The sequence below is a fragment of the Rhinolophus hipposideros genome, assembly GCF_964194185.1.
Source record: "Rhinolophus hipposideros genome assembly, chromosome: 13".
Lineage (NCBI taxonomy): Eukaryota > Metazoa > Chordata > Mammalia > Chiroptera > Rhinolophidae > Rhinolophus > Rhinolophus hipposideros.
Window position 1 is genome coordinate 4764068 of NC_138059.1, and position 13837 is coordinate 4777904.

Consider the following 13837-nt stretch of genomic DNA (forward strand, 5'->3'; position numbering starts at 1 on the left):
GTGGATCTCGTGATGCCGCTTCCCTCATCTAAACCCCAGTGCCCCAGGGTCAGGTTCTATCTCCTTGGCAAGGCAGCATAGAAGGTGCTTCTGCACTTCTCCACAGGGCCTTGCCCACCTCCTGCCTCATCTCCCGCTCTTGCAGCTACACAGACCTGCTCGAGTCTCCAGCACCTACTGCCTATTTCTCCCGATCACGCTCAGCTCATGCTGCCCTTTGCCTGGGTTTCCCTTCCTTCTTCTTATGGTCAATATGCCCCAACCACAAAATGAAGCTGAGGTGTTGCCTCTTCCAGGAAGTCTTCCTGGCCCCACCTTCCTGCCTTCTGCTCCTGACACTCCCTCCTGCCTTTGTTCCCAGGTTGACGGGGTGCTCCTCTGTGTTCTCCCTGAAGGATGTTTCTTGTGGATACTTGAGCCTTACAATTACCCTCAGTCCCTTTTTGCCTTGGCTGCTGGGATACTCAGGGGCCCATTTTAGGCCTCATGGAACACATATGCTCTCTAATCTCACCTCCATCTGGCTGTATCTCGGTTCCTCAACCCCACTTGCTCCTTCCCCACATTTCCTCATCCCTAAAAAACGATGGATCTTTTTAAAAAAAGAAGGATCCTTTTATCCTTCTGTAGACCACACACGCATCGCAGGAAACCATCCCCAAATCCTTTTATGGGAAATGAGACAAAGCATAGAAATAAGTAAATAGAAATGATAAAAATCTACCAACTTTTAAGAATTCAATTACAAAACTAATAGGAGCAATATATTTTACCTGAGAGGCCAAGAGATGGAGAATCTCCTCTACAGAATGTAAAATGTTGTTGGTATTCAAGGGAAATGAAAAATAAATGGCCCTGGCTTCTCCCTACCTCCCACCTCCTGCTGAGTTTTCTCTTAAGTCACCTTAGAAATCTATCAGAAAATGGAAAATGAGCTTGTGTCATTCACCTAGAGCCTCCCAACTCATTAGCAGAGCCAGGAAATTGAAAGCAGGTTGGCCTCACTCCAAAACCTGAGCTTTTGAGACCACACCCAGGGACCCCCAAGTTGTCTTAGACGTGTATTAGTTTCCTGTTGCTGCCGTAACAAATTGCCACAAACGTAGTGGCTAAACACATCACAGATTTATTATCCGAACGTTCTGAAGGATAGACATTCAGTTCTGGTCCCGCTGGGCTGAATCCAGGGGTCGGCAGTGCTGCGTTTCTCTCTGGAGGCTCCAGGGGTCAATTCCTTTCCCACCTTTTCCAGCTTCTAGAGGCCACGTTCCTTGGCACATGGCCCCTTCCTCCATGTTCAGAATACATCACTGCATCCACCCTCACCTCTCCTCTCTCTGATGTTGAGCTTTCTGGCTCCCTCCTTAAAAGGACTCGTGATTACATTAGGTCCACCTGGGTAATAATACAGGGTAATGGCCCCATTTCAAGGCCCTTAACTTAATCACACCCACAAAGGCTCTTCTGCCATGTAAGGAATTCACAGGTTCTGGGGATGAGGGTATGGAAATATTTGGGGGGGCATTATTCTGTTCACGACAGCTTGGATTCCCCCCAAAAGCAGACCCTAAAGATGCGGATTTGGTACACACATAGCCGGTCCTCCAATAACATCATTTCATTCTATGTCATTTTGTTATAACATCCATGAGATGCCCTACGAATGTAATTCCTGTTTAGATCCATTAGCCTGGGGTAAAACTGGCTGCGTTATATATAGTTTTGCTTAAAGTCACAGAACCTGTAGACCAACGTGGTGATGATTTACTGTAGTTTATTTGGGAGGTGACCCAGGAAGCACAGGGAGAGAATGGGAGAGCAAGAGAAGGAAGAAAGACCAGGAGAGGGTGTGCTAATGAGCGGTCACTGCCAGGGGCAGCTGGGGCCCAATCCCCAGATTCCTCTGAGAAACTGGGGAAAACACACCTCCGAATGTTCATACCAGGAAGCAAGGAAGTTGGTGATTCTACCCAGCAAATGCCATCCCTGTCTGTCTGAGGCTCGCTCCTGGGGCCTCAGCTCTGTGGACACACACTTGAAGTACAGAAAGCCTTGTCCTGGAGGCAGGAGGCCATCCACGTCTAAGGGAGTAGTTCACAGAAGCCCTTGTGGCTCTGGTGGCTGAAGGAACAACGGATGGGGCACTGACAGTGTCCGTGTTTCTGAGATTCACGATGGGGAAACTGAGGCTGGAGAGTTCAGTGACTGTTGTTAGAGGTTGTGGAAGTGGAGCAAGAGAAGACGTGGAATGCAGGGAGGAGGGGGCATGGGAGTCACTGGTCCCTGCAGAGTGGGGTGGAACCAGCCCCAACTGAACCGGCCACCCCACCTTCCCTGCCCCTTCACACCCACCCCCCTCACTGCAGCTGGAAGCACAATGGTCGCTTCTAGGGCAGAAAAGGCACATCTGTCCTTAAGCACCTTGACCCAGAGCTGGCCCGTGTCACTGCCCCTTGCTCATCATCAATGAGAGCCAGACGCTAGGAGCTGGGACACGCGTCCTATCGGGATCAGGAGGGGTCCTGCGTCAGAGAGGCCTGCAATCCCAGGTGTGCCCCTCGCCTGCCTGGATCTCAGGTAGGTCGGCATCGAAGAGGGTCAGGTCGCTCAGGGGTCAAGCGGGGACACTGAGGGTCAGAGTGTACTCTACTATCCCAGGGCCCAGCACAGCACCTGTCCAGCACTTGTGGCCGCTTCCCTGAAGGAAGGGAAGGTACCTTCCCTTCCTGCTGGGCCTGGTGTGACCCTTTTCAACATGCTCCACTGGCTGAGACCAGCTGACCCCTCTTTCATACCTTTTTGGTTGCATTTACCGCAAATTTAATAAAACCGAGCAAACAACTATTGTGCAGTGAATAACCTGGAAACAGTCCCAGAAAAGGGGGTGAAGCCTGGAGTATCACTCCGTAACCTCCCACAGACCGACTTTCTTGCAGCTCTGTGCTCAGGGCCAGTTGTGGAGACAGAGGGAGGCCAGCCCCAGTGCCCCTCCCGCCTCTCCTCCCCTCCCCCACAGTCCCCAGGATGGCCCGATCTGGGCAGTAAGGCATCTATTTACAAAGCAGGTCACAGAGTGCTGCCGTCTAAAAATAGAAAGTCATTACAGAGCAGATGAGTGTCTGCCCTGGTCCTGGGAGGGCTGTCACAGCTCCTGCTTTCCTTCTCGTGCCCCTTTCTGCTTCTCTGCATGCCAGCTGGGCCCCTCCCCCCACTGCCCACAGGCCCTTTGAGGTGGGCCAGCACTTCCTTCCCCCTGGTCCCCAGCTCAGCCTGAGCCTGCTTCTGCAGGGACCTGGGCCAGCTGTACCCAGGCTTCCCTGGGATTCTTTCAACAAACCCCAGGAGGCTGGTGCTGTCTGTCACTCCAGTTTGTCAACTGAAGAAGCTGAGACTCATAGTATTGTGGGATTGTCCCCAAACCACAAAGCCAGGAGGTGGTAGAGCTCAGAGAAGCAGCAGTCTGTCTGGTGTGGGGGGTTGGGGGCTTCAGTGTGTGTCCACACAGCGTTGCCCATCGTGTCCATGACGTGCGTCATCTCTGAAGACAAGTACCACATGTCCCGGCATCTTGAAGTGACACATCTTCCCGTCTCTCTCCTAGGAAGCCAGCCCACGGAGACCTGCCCCCCGCCCAGGTGGCTCCGACCCTCTGGGTTGCTCCCCTGTGCAGCTGTGGCCCCACCCTCACAGAGGGGACAGCGCCTGGTGAGATGACCACCTGGAATGTGCCCTCAGGTTTGGGGGTGAGCTGAGCACAGCAGTGTCCGGATCTGAATTACACTGAGGGTCCCGACCCTTACCATCCTTTCATAGCTCTCCCTCCTCCCAGCCTCTTCCCCTTCTTCCCAGTAACAATTACTGGGATCTGAGGACCTACTGTGTTCTAGAAACATCGCACTGTAGGCACTACAAACCTGGGGTCAGAGGTAAAATGACTCTGCTGGGACAGTCCAGGAAGTGGCTGGTCTGATGCCACTCGTAGGTCGCAAGTCCATTCGCACCGCTGCCCCTTTGGTGTGTCCAGGCTGGGCAGGGATACAAGGTCCTATTTTTCTCAGAGAAGCCTCTTGTCACCCCCAACATGTTCTGGGAACCAGCCTCCAAGACGGCCCACGAGACCCCTGCCTTCTGGTACTCACACGCGGTCTCATCTCCCACACTGTCCCAGGGCTGGTGTTTGACCAGTAACTGTGGAGGAAGCAATGTGATTCCTCCTGGAATTAGGATATGAGACCATGGCTCCGTCTCATGTGTGCACTCTCCCTCACCGACTGTCCCTCTGGGACTGCTTGCTCTGGGGGAAGCCAGTGGTCGCGCTCATGAGGGTGTTCGGGCAGCCTGTGGAGACCTCTGGCCAACAGCCCCGTGAGTGCATCTGTGACCGACACACAGAATTTCCAACCCAGTGGAGCCTGGAGATGACAGGCTCCAGCTGACAGCCTGACCCTTGTGAGACACGGGGAGCCAGAATGCGTCCGGATTCCTAACCCTCAGGAAATGTGTGACACCGTGGAGGTCTCTTCTTTCAAACTGCTAAGTTCTGGGACCGTTTGTTATGCAGCAAGTGCTAAGAAATCCACGGAGGTACCCACTCTCGTTAGCACGGCTCTGACTCCAAAGGCGCAGGGAGAGCTGTCATGAAGTCCATGGGCCAAAATAAGGAGCAGTCTGGGAAGGGCATTTGGGGCTAGGGCAGAGCAACGGGAACAGCCACGTGGGGCAGGCTGCGTGGGACGTGCGACACATACTTTTGGGAGAGGTCTAAAGGCAGTTGGGTGGGTGCAGAAGTGGGCGTCGGGAAGAGGTCAGAGTTAGACCACCAGGGCAGGGTGGGCAGTGAGTGGAAACTCTAGAATCCCCACTCAGCAAGGGCACAGACAAGGAACTGTTAGCTTCTGCACAAGAGCATCCATTTGCCAGAGCTTGCCACCGGTCGATGCAAAAGCACCTGGCCTGGGTCACTTTGCAGATGTTAGTCACACGAAGGGCAGAAGCCTCAGACTACCAGGAAGAAGAACACTTTTCGGCAAGGTAGCAACTGTAATTTTGACAACTCCATGAAGACAACCCTTTAAAAAGCAGCCTTAGGGTCTAATACAGTTAAATGCACATTGGGAAAGCCATCAGCTGTTATTTTTAAAACCACAGGAAGTCGTTCAGATCCTTTAAACTCAAATGCTAGAATGGTTATTTCAGCCTGCCATGGTTGAAAAGCTGCTGCTAACAAGACAGGAGGAAGGAGGAACCCGGTGTCTGAGATGGGCCAAAATGAGCTCAGCCGGAGAAAAGGAAAGTTGCATTTCTGTTGAGTTGTTCTGAACAACTCCGTTTTTGCTTTTTCCCCAAACTCGAGGAGTTACCTTGCAGACATCACTGAGCGTCCGCTACGGGTAGGGTTGTGGGCAGAGCTACAGTCCCGTAAGATGAAGTCTGCCCTGGGGGCCAGGGTCAGGTGGGTTTCCTGGGTGATGGTCTGTCTCCTCCCACCAGAATGTCAGCTCCTGGAGGCGGGGACTCCCTCAGCTTTGTCCTTTGCTCACTCCAGAGTACTTAGGACAGAGCCCAGCATCTGAAATCTCCACTCATGTGTTTAATGGATTCAGTAACACGGGCAGTAACACAAGAGGCCAAAGTGAAGGTAGTGAGACAGGGATCAGGAGTCGCAAAGTTGGAATCTATGGCATTTTACTTCCAGGCTTATGACTCATGAGTTGAAAAGGCTCTAAGCCAAACGGGAGCTCAAATTCTTTTCCGTTGACAATAGTCTGGTATACGCGTACGTTTGTTTAACATGAATTCCAAACAGAAGGGCACACTGAGCTGATCTCACGTGCACCCCCCTTCCCACATGTGCGCTCCGTGGGCTCAGGGCTCACACCTTCCCCCGCCCCCGCCGGCTCAGGGCAGTGCCAACATAGGTTGTGTTCCCTGCACTTCTGAGATGGAGAAATGTGTGTGTAACACACATAAAGGTACAGACGGCAGGAGTAGAAAACCATGTTTTCAGGACGCAACACGAGAGGATGAGGAAAAGCGAACCTATTAGAAGCTGTTCTGTGCTTAACACAATGTTCCCACCACGCACACTGTAGAGAGCGGATGCCTTGAGGAAAGATGCCTTTGAGGTAAGAAAGTGACAATTTAACAATGCACGAGACTGTTCTTCAAATTCCAAGACTAGGAAACATGTTGTGTACGCTCCTAGCAGAAGGAATAAAACACATCCTCCCGGGGCGCATTGAATTAAAATCACAATGCTCCAGTAAAGGATGACGAGAGAATGAACAGAATAATAACACTTCCACGGGGATTATGACCTTTCTGTTCCATAACAAATTACACAGAGGCATGAAAACCAGCTTCCTCTTCTGGCTGTACCACTCTGCTCCCCACAGAAGCCTTTATAATTAACCTTGCACATGCAAGAATACGTGGCATAACACTTTCTTATTTATTGGTCCATAACTGAGACAGATAAATCCTTCTCATCCAAAATACGCATAGAGTCTTGACTTCCTGCAGTGAGCTGCAGCCATGCACGCTTATCGAGTGTGCAAATTGAGAGGTGCGCTGAAATCACCAGACTTTGTTTTCCTTGGTTAATAGTAAAGAAGAAGAGATTTGAATGGGCAGCCTTTATTACGTAATACACAAAGCATTGGGTGTTTTTATTAGGAGGCAACAAAATAAGATTGATTTTCTTTCCTTTTTTTTTGTTTAATAGGCTTTCCAAATTAAAAAGCATACCATTTTATAAAGCATTTCACAGAACACAAAATTGTGCAAAAAAAAAAAATGCTAAGATGATTTTCAAGTTCCCAAGTGAATTCATTTACTGACTAGGCACGTTGGTGAGTTGACTATTCTTAAGCAGTCCATTATTAGAGAAAAGTTCCTGAAAGAGAGGAAAATGAAATATATTTGTACACATCCAGAAGCTAATATTTAAGATCTGTTGGAAATGGCAGGAGTTAGGCAGAGGAAGCAGGCAAGTGGAAGTTTAATAGGAATAAGGATATTATGGGACACAATGCAAATGAGAACTATAGAAATTAAGGACATAAAATATTTGTGTTCTGTAAGGCAGATGAATGATTAAAATAGTATGATGGTCAAAACTGGACCTATTATGGCATTTATTGGACATGGACCTTCAAATATTACAATGTGAAATGAGTTCCAATGGATACACACTGGCACAACCTCGCATTCTTGTCATCTCAGAAGAGACTCGACTTCTGGATATATTTATTTTTATTTTTTACTAAGACCTAACGATGTACTTTGATGTGTTATATGAGGCTGGACAATTACGTTCGTGAACTCATCCTAGGAAAAGTGATACATAACTCATTGCTGAATATTGCTAGTCACCTTCGAAGGACTCCCCTTGGGAAGCTATGCACTGACGCCTAGTCCACCCTTCAAAGCCATTGTGGAACTCTTTTTCTGGAATGGCCATCAGAGCTGTCGTCGTATTACCCTTGATGTCTTGAATGTCATCAAAATGTCTTCCTTTCAATATTTCCTTTCTCTTCGGATAAAGAAAGAAGTCACTGGGGGGCCAGACCAGGTGAGTAGGGAGGGTGTTCCAATACAGTTATTTGTTTACTGGCTAAAAACTCCCTCACAGACAGTGTCTTGTGTGCTGGTGCATTGTCGTGATGCAAGAGCCATGAATTATTGGTGAAAAGTTCAGGTCATTTCCATCTAACTTTTTCATACAGCCTTTTTAGCACTTCCAAATAGTACACTTGCTTACCTGTTTGTCCAATTGGTACAATTCATAATGAAAAATCTCTGATATCAAAAAAGGTTAACAACGTCGTTGCAACAAGTTCGCCAACTTAATTGTCAAACCTCCTATACAACAAAACTGTTTTTTCTAAACCCAAGTGGCAATCAGAAGGAAAAGAAAAACAAAACCCAACCACAGTGGAGATGTGGCCATCACCATGCTTACTTCTCACCGCTCTGGTCACACATGCTTGTCCCCAGGAGACCTGACAACACAAAGTGCGACCTGAAGCAATCAGTACACCGTTCGCATCTGTGTGTGACCCAGCCCCTTCCTGCCTCTCCAGACACCCACACCTTATGTCCCAGCAACTGCTCACGTGTCCCCAAACACATGATGAGTTTGCGTGCCTTGGTCAATGCGGGCTCCCACCAGCATCAATCAGCCTGTTACATCTGACTTTTTCTCCTCCCTACTTCAAACCTCAACTTAACTGTAAAACCTGGTCAGGTTTCTTCTGCGTGGAACCTTTCCCTCCTAGCCGTCCCTCATACAGAGTTCAATCACCTGTCCTTCACCGAGCCTTGCATTATGTACAGGGCGAGCACAGTGAGCCTCGGTGTCACCTGCACAAAGCGTCAGTGAGCAGGGATGAATCAGACACAAGCTATTATTTTAAAGGCAAATACTTTAGAAAGGTAAACGTCTAATAGAGTAAATCTATTGATCAGGGCTTTTCCTTTTTTTAAGTAGTCAAGGAATATTTCTTGAATGGGTTGATGACCCAGTGCTGTAAGGTATATGCAATGGGACGAACTTATTTCTGACCTTGGAGGTGCTTCTGGGGGATGGAGGACGGCCACAAGACATTAAGGAAGTTCAGAATCAGTTGTTTGCCAATCTAGTGCTACCATGTTTCCCCGAAAATAAGACCTAGTGGAATTATCAACTCTAATGCGTCTTTTGGAGCAAAACTTAATATAAGACCAGGTCTTATTTTACTATAAGACCTGGTATAATATAATTATAATGTAATGTAATATAATATAATATAATATAATATAATATAATATAATATAATAATATAAAATACATATAATTCCGGGTCCTATATTACTTTTTGCTCCAAAAGATGCATTAGAGCTGATGGTCTGACTAGGACTTATTTTCGGGGAAACACGGTATCAGCCAGTACTTTCAGAGTGAAGGGAAAACAAGGTCCTTTTGGCATAAGGAGAGAGGGAAGATTTTGAAGAACTGGCAGGCTCTGGATGGCGAGAGAAGAGGAAAAGGAGGGCAGACACTGTGGAATGAGGTGCCCTCTGGGGTCCTGTTTCCTCAGAGACCAGGGCCCCCTTGAGGGCAGGGCCCACCTCCTTCTCCCAGGTTCCTCCGCTGTGCTTAGCACAAAGCCTGCCAAGTGAGGGGCCAGCCCTCAGACCACACCTGCTAATGCAAACAGGCTCCAGCGGGGAGAGGAGACCATTCAGAGTCTGAGAGCTTATGGGATTTGTATCACTTAGCTGTCCCTTAAGACACAACCAAGCGCCCTGGAGAGGTCTGCACAGGACCCCACGCACCCACGCTGCCACATTCATTTGTACAGGGGTGTAGCCTACCACATGCCAGCCTCCGTGTGGTGTAAAGGCATTTTACACCCACTTTGAGCAGGTGAATTTCCTGTAGGGCCCTAAGTACTAACGGCTGTACAGAGTAATGAAGACACACAGCATTTAGAGTTCAACTTTCCTTCAGAAAAACATGTTAAGATACACCATTAGCGTTATGGGGAACAATATAGTAATATCTACTGAAAAATGCAATGACTAAATAAATCTACAAATTTATTCTACACATATTTACACAAATGTGTACAATAACAGAGATTCAAGGCTATGCTTTCTAGCATTGTCTTTAATGAGTTAAAAATATCAGAAGCCATCTACATGCCTATCAACCGTTGTTTAAATTAGGGTTCATTCATATAAATAGTATTCAGCCAATAAAAAGGTAGATTTAGAGTGAAGATAGACAATGAACTCTAAGATATACTTTAAAGTGACTGGAAAACCATGTAGTGTTTTGTAACCAAAAATAGTAATAATTAGAATAAAAATAGTAATAATTAATCATTAGTCTGTGGTCTGCCTATGCATAGATGATTTCTAGAAAAATATACAAAACCAATACAAACAGCTGCCTCTGGGTGGTGGCTGGGGACAGAGGTGGGAATTTAGACCAACACTGCATTGTGTTCTCTTCTGGAAGTTTGGATTTTTTACCAAGCACATGTATAACCTACTAAATAAAGGACATATTTTTGTTTTCTTTTTCTTTTTTTTTTTTTTCTGTCTCTGCTAACTATTCCTAACACTGCCTGTTAGGAACCATATCGATTACAATGACAATGTCCTTCTTTCATATTCATTGACTTGCTAAACCTTTACCCTACCAAACACTGTGCCAAGAGATGGGACGAGATGATGAAAAGGTTAGTGCCCCGTATTTTAAGGCTATTGGATCAATAACCCATGCAAACGGAGGTTTATGTAAAGCTCCTGTTGAAACACAGACTGAAAAAGGCTCTACCTGTGTGTTGGGAGGGGGGTAGGGCCAGCTTCAAGGTGAAGAGGAGACTGCACTTGACAGTGGACTCACTGTACTCCAGCTTCTTAGCAGGACCCCAAGAGCCTTCATTCCATGCCCTGGCCTACCCAGAGAGCAGCATCTCCCACGTTTCCCTGAAAATAAGACCTAGCCGGACAATCAGCTCTATCTAATGTGTCTGTTGGAGCAAAAATTAATATAAGACCTGGTCTTATTTTACTACAATATAAGACCAGGTATAATATAATATAATATAATACCGGGTCTTATATTAATTTTTGCTCCAAAAGACACATTAGAGCTGATTGTCTGGCTAGGTCTTATTTTCGGGGAAACACAATACCTAATATAACTGAAGCTTCTCCACGACTATGTTTTCTTATAATTCCAAATATGTATATAAAGCAACCAATCAGAGCAAACACCTCTATTGGTGCCAGGCAGGCTTCTAATCGTCACAGCAATCCTGAGGGAGATATCATTGTGCCCATTTTATGGATGGGGAATCTGCAGTGTAGACTGCAGTTCAGAGAGGGTGAGTAACTCACCCAAGGTGACAGAGCTGATGAATGATGGAGCTGGGATATGAATGCTTCCAAGAAAACCCTCCTTGTGTGGTTATCTTCTGCTCTGTCTAATGGCCCTGTTGGCACCTTCAGCTGCCTCTAACTATCCCGCCTGGCATACATGTCTCTTCCATGAGTCTATGTCTGTCAGAGCCCTAGCGGTGCCTTCCCTGCCCATTTCCCCAGAGACTGTGGTGCCTTCAAGGATGAGACTCGGTCACTCATCATACATTTCTACTGCCTGCAGCACAGCTGATGCGCAGTCAGTATACGTGAATGAATACTGATACTGATTCAACTCAAAACCTTGAACATAAGATTCGGAACCTACATACAGTCAAAGACTCACCAGGAAGGAATCTGGGCAGGGGTAGGGCAGAGGGAGTGGAAACAAGTCAGAACCCCCTTAAACACCAAAGACTCTGGGGTAATGCGGATGGTTCCAATCTTGGCTCTACCAGTTACAAACTAAGTGATTTCACCTCTTGAAGCTTAAGTGTCATCCTTTGTAAATGGAGGTGACACTTACCTTCTCATAATTGCGAGGATTCAACGAAATCATGTATAGAAAGCAATAAGCGCATGCTTGGTCATGATGACAACTTGTAACCACGGTAAGTCCCATAATATCAATACGAAATGAGGAAGTATAAGCTAAGCATACTCTTTCAGAGAGCACAGAGGGACGATGGTGTGACTCGACTGGAGGAGACACCATGGAAGAGGGCACCGAGCCAGGCCCTGGCAGACAGGCAAGGTTTCCAGGGGCAAAGCCACGGGACAGCAGTACTGGTTTGCCAGCTCCTCACCTCCATTAGACTTAAATCTCGTGAACGTAAGGTCCATGTCTTACCCATCTACACATCCCCCCTCCTCCTTGGTATCCAGCACAGAACTCATGCTCAGGAAATGTTGTCAAGTGAGAAAACATAAATTTCAAGGGGCAGACACAGGCGAGGGGAAAGATGTGGGAACGATGCAATATGCTCATAGGGACAGAAGATTGCTTGTCCCGGCAGAGTCTTCCTGTTGAAACAGAAAAATGGAAGGCTTGGTAGAGTAGAGGGCAGCTGAGGGAAGCCCTTGGAAGAGAACAAGGAGAATTCCTGTTCACTAGTGTTCCTGATGGTTCCTGCGAGCTTTCGGGCTCACCACCCCTTTTTATACTCCAATGAAGCTAGGGCGGCTTTTGAAAAATGAAAATAAACATAAAATTGCACAATTCCTATGAGTCAGCTCTAAAGACCACCTGGGAGTTGACCTTCTAGGGACCAATCCTTAATTTCTGATTTAAGAAACCTACATTTATTTATTATTCAACATACTAATTCCTAAATGCATATATATGTATATGTATATGTATATGTATATGTATATGTATATGTATATGTATATGTATATGTATATATATATATATGAAAGAAAGAAAATAGTGAAAATTTTCAATACTGTTTCCCCGAAAATAAGACCTAGCCAGACAATCAGCTTTAATGTGTCTTTTGAAGTAAAAATTAATATAAGACCAAGCCTAATATAATATAATATAATATGAAATATAATATAATATGCCGGGCCTTATTTTACTATAAGACCCAGTCTAATATAACATAATATAGTATAATATAATACCGGGTCTTATATTAATTTTTGCTCCAAAAGACGCCATTAGAACTGATTGTCCAGCTAGGTCTTATTTTTGGGGAAACAGGGAATAACATCACACATTGAAAAAAATATTAAATGCCACGGTCCCTTTCTGTGCAAGAAAAGAAGCAAAACCAAAAACCAAAAACCAAAAAACCCCAAAAAAAACAAAAGGCAATGAACTTATTTCAGTCTATCACAGGGAAGATGACGATTTTCTTCCTCACAGTAGTTTAAATGTTTCAGGCTAATTTTGGCTATTATGAACAGAGGAAAGTTCATATTTCCCACGCATATTAAACATACGTATTCAACTTTGACAATTCAATTTCACATTATTGGATCACTTTCCAGGTTACAAAAGGCTCTGGCAAGATTATCTCACTTAATTTTTAAGAACAACTACATGAGCTAAGCTTCACTCTCATTGTACTGATGTGCAAAGTGAGACTTGCCCACAACCACTCAGTAAGGAGCACAGCTCAAGTACAAATACTTTAAAAAGCGAGACTCCAGAATGTCGTGGCCAAAGCAGTGTTTCTGATGGAATAGAGAGAGGGGGAAAAAAAAAAAAAAAAAAAACTATCTGAAAAGTGAGACTAAATGAATGATACCTTTCCTTCACAGATACCTAGGTTTAAAAAAATTATAAAATAATTTTATAAAACACATTTCATAATATTTATCTTATAAAAGTAATGCTTTGTTTTCCAAATTTCAGAAAGGATAGAAAATCACACACACACATAAAATCATACTTCCACAAGCCTAAGATAATTGCTGTAAAACATTTCCCGCATACCCGTGTAATTTCTTATATATGAAGATACAGAGTATATAGTCCATTTGAAAAAAATAAAACGGGGGTCATATTACATACACATTAGGTTTGGTAAACTACTCTTTTCCTTAATAATTTGGAAATTCTTTCCATGTCGTTGACTAGACTGTTAGATTTTTTAATAGAAGAAAGTAATCCAGTATTTAAATATTGTGATGACCTGAGACTCCCACCTTTGCAGCTTAAACAAAGCTGACTGGATCTGACTTGTTTACATTCAGGATGCTTCTTTTCTGACTGGAGGAGTTAATTTGCCATAATCACAAGTGCTGGTAATAGGAACCAGCATGGGACGTTTTCCACCCGACTTTAGATGAGCATGAAATTGCCTTCATCTTCCATAACACATCAAAATAATTGGCGCAAAGGCACTTACTTACCTGTGTCTGCTCCAGGGATTACAACCAGCTCCTTCAGCTTTCCAAGACGGCTGACGTTTCC

General features: G+C 45.6%; 1 protein-coding gene across 5 annotated transcripts in view; it reads right to left on the reverse strand.

Annotated features, from left to right (window-relative positions):
* Positions 1-6623: 6623 nt before the first annotated feature.
* KHDRBS3 (KH RNA binding domain containing, signal transduction associated 3) overlaps positions 6624-13837 on the reverse strand; it is a 153565-nt gene continuing 146351 nt past the window's right edge. For 2 of the 5 annotated variants that reach the window (XM_081071118.1, XM_081071117.1), the window contains exons 10-11: positions 13777-13836; positions 6624-6895 (exon numbers count right to left, since the gene is read on the reverse strand). The gene's annotated coding sequence lies outside the window, so the exon portion shown is untranslated. Of the gene's footprint in view, positions 6896-13758; position 13837 lie in introns of those variants that run through there. The other 3 variants (XM_081071115.1, XM_081071114.1, XM_081071116.1) reach the window with 2 other exon arrangements.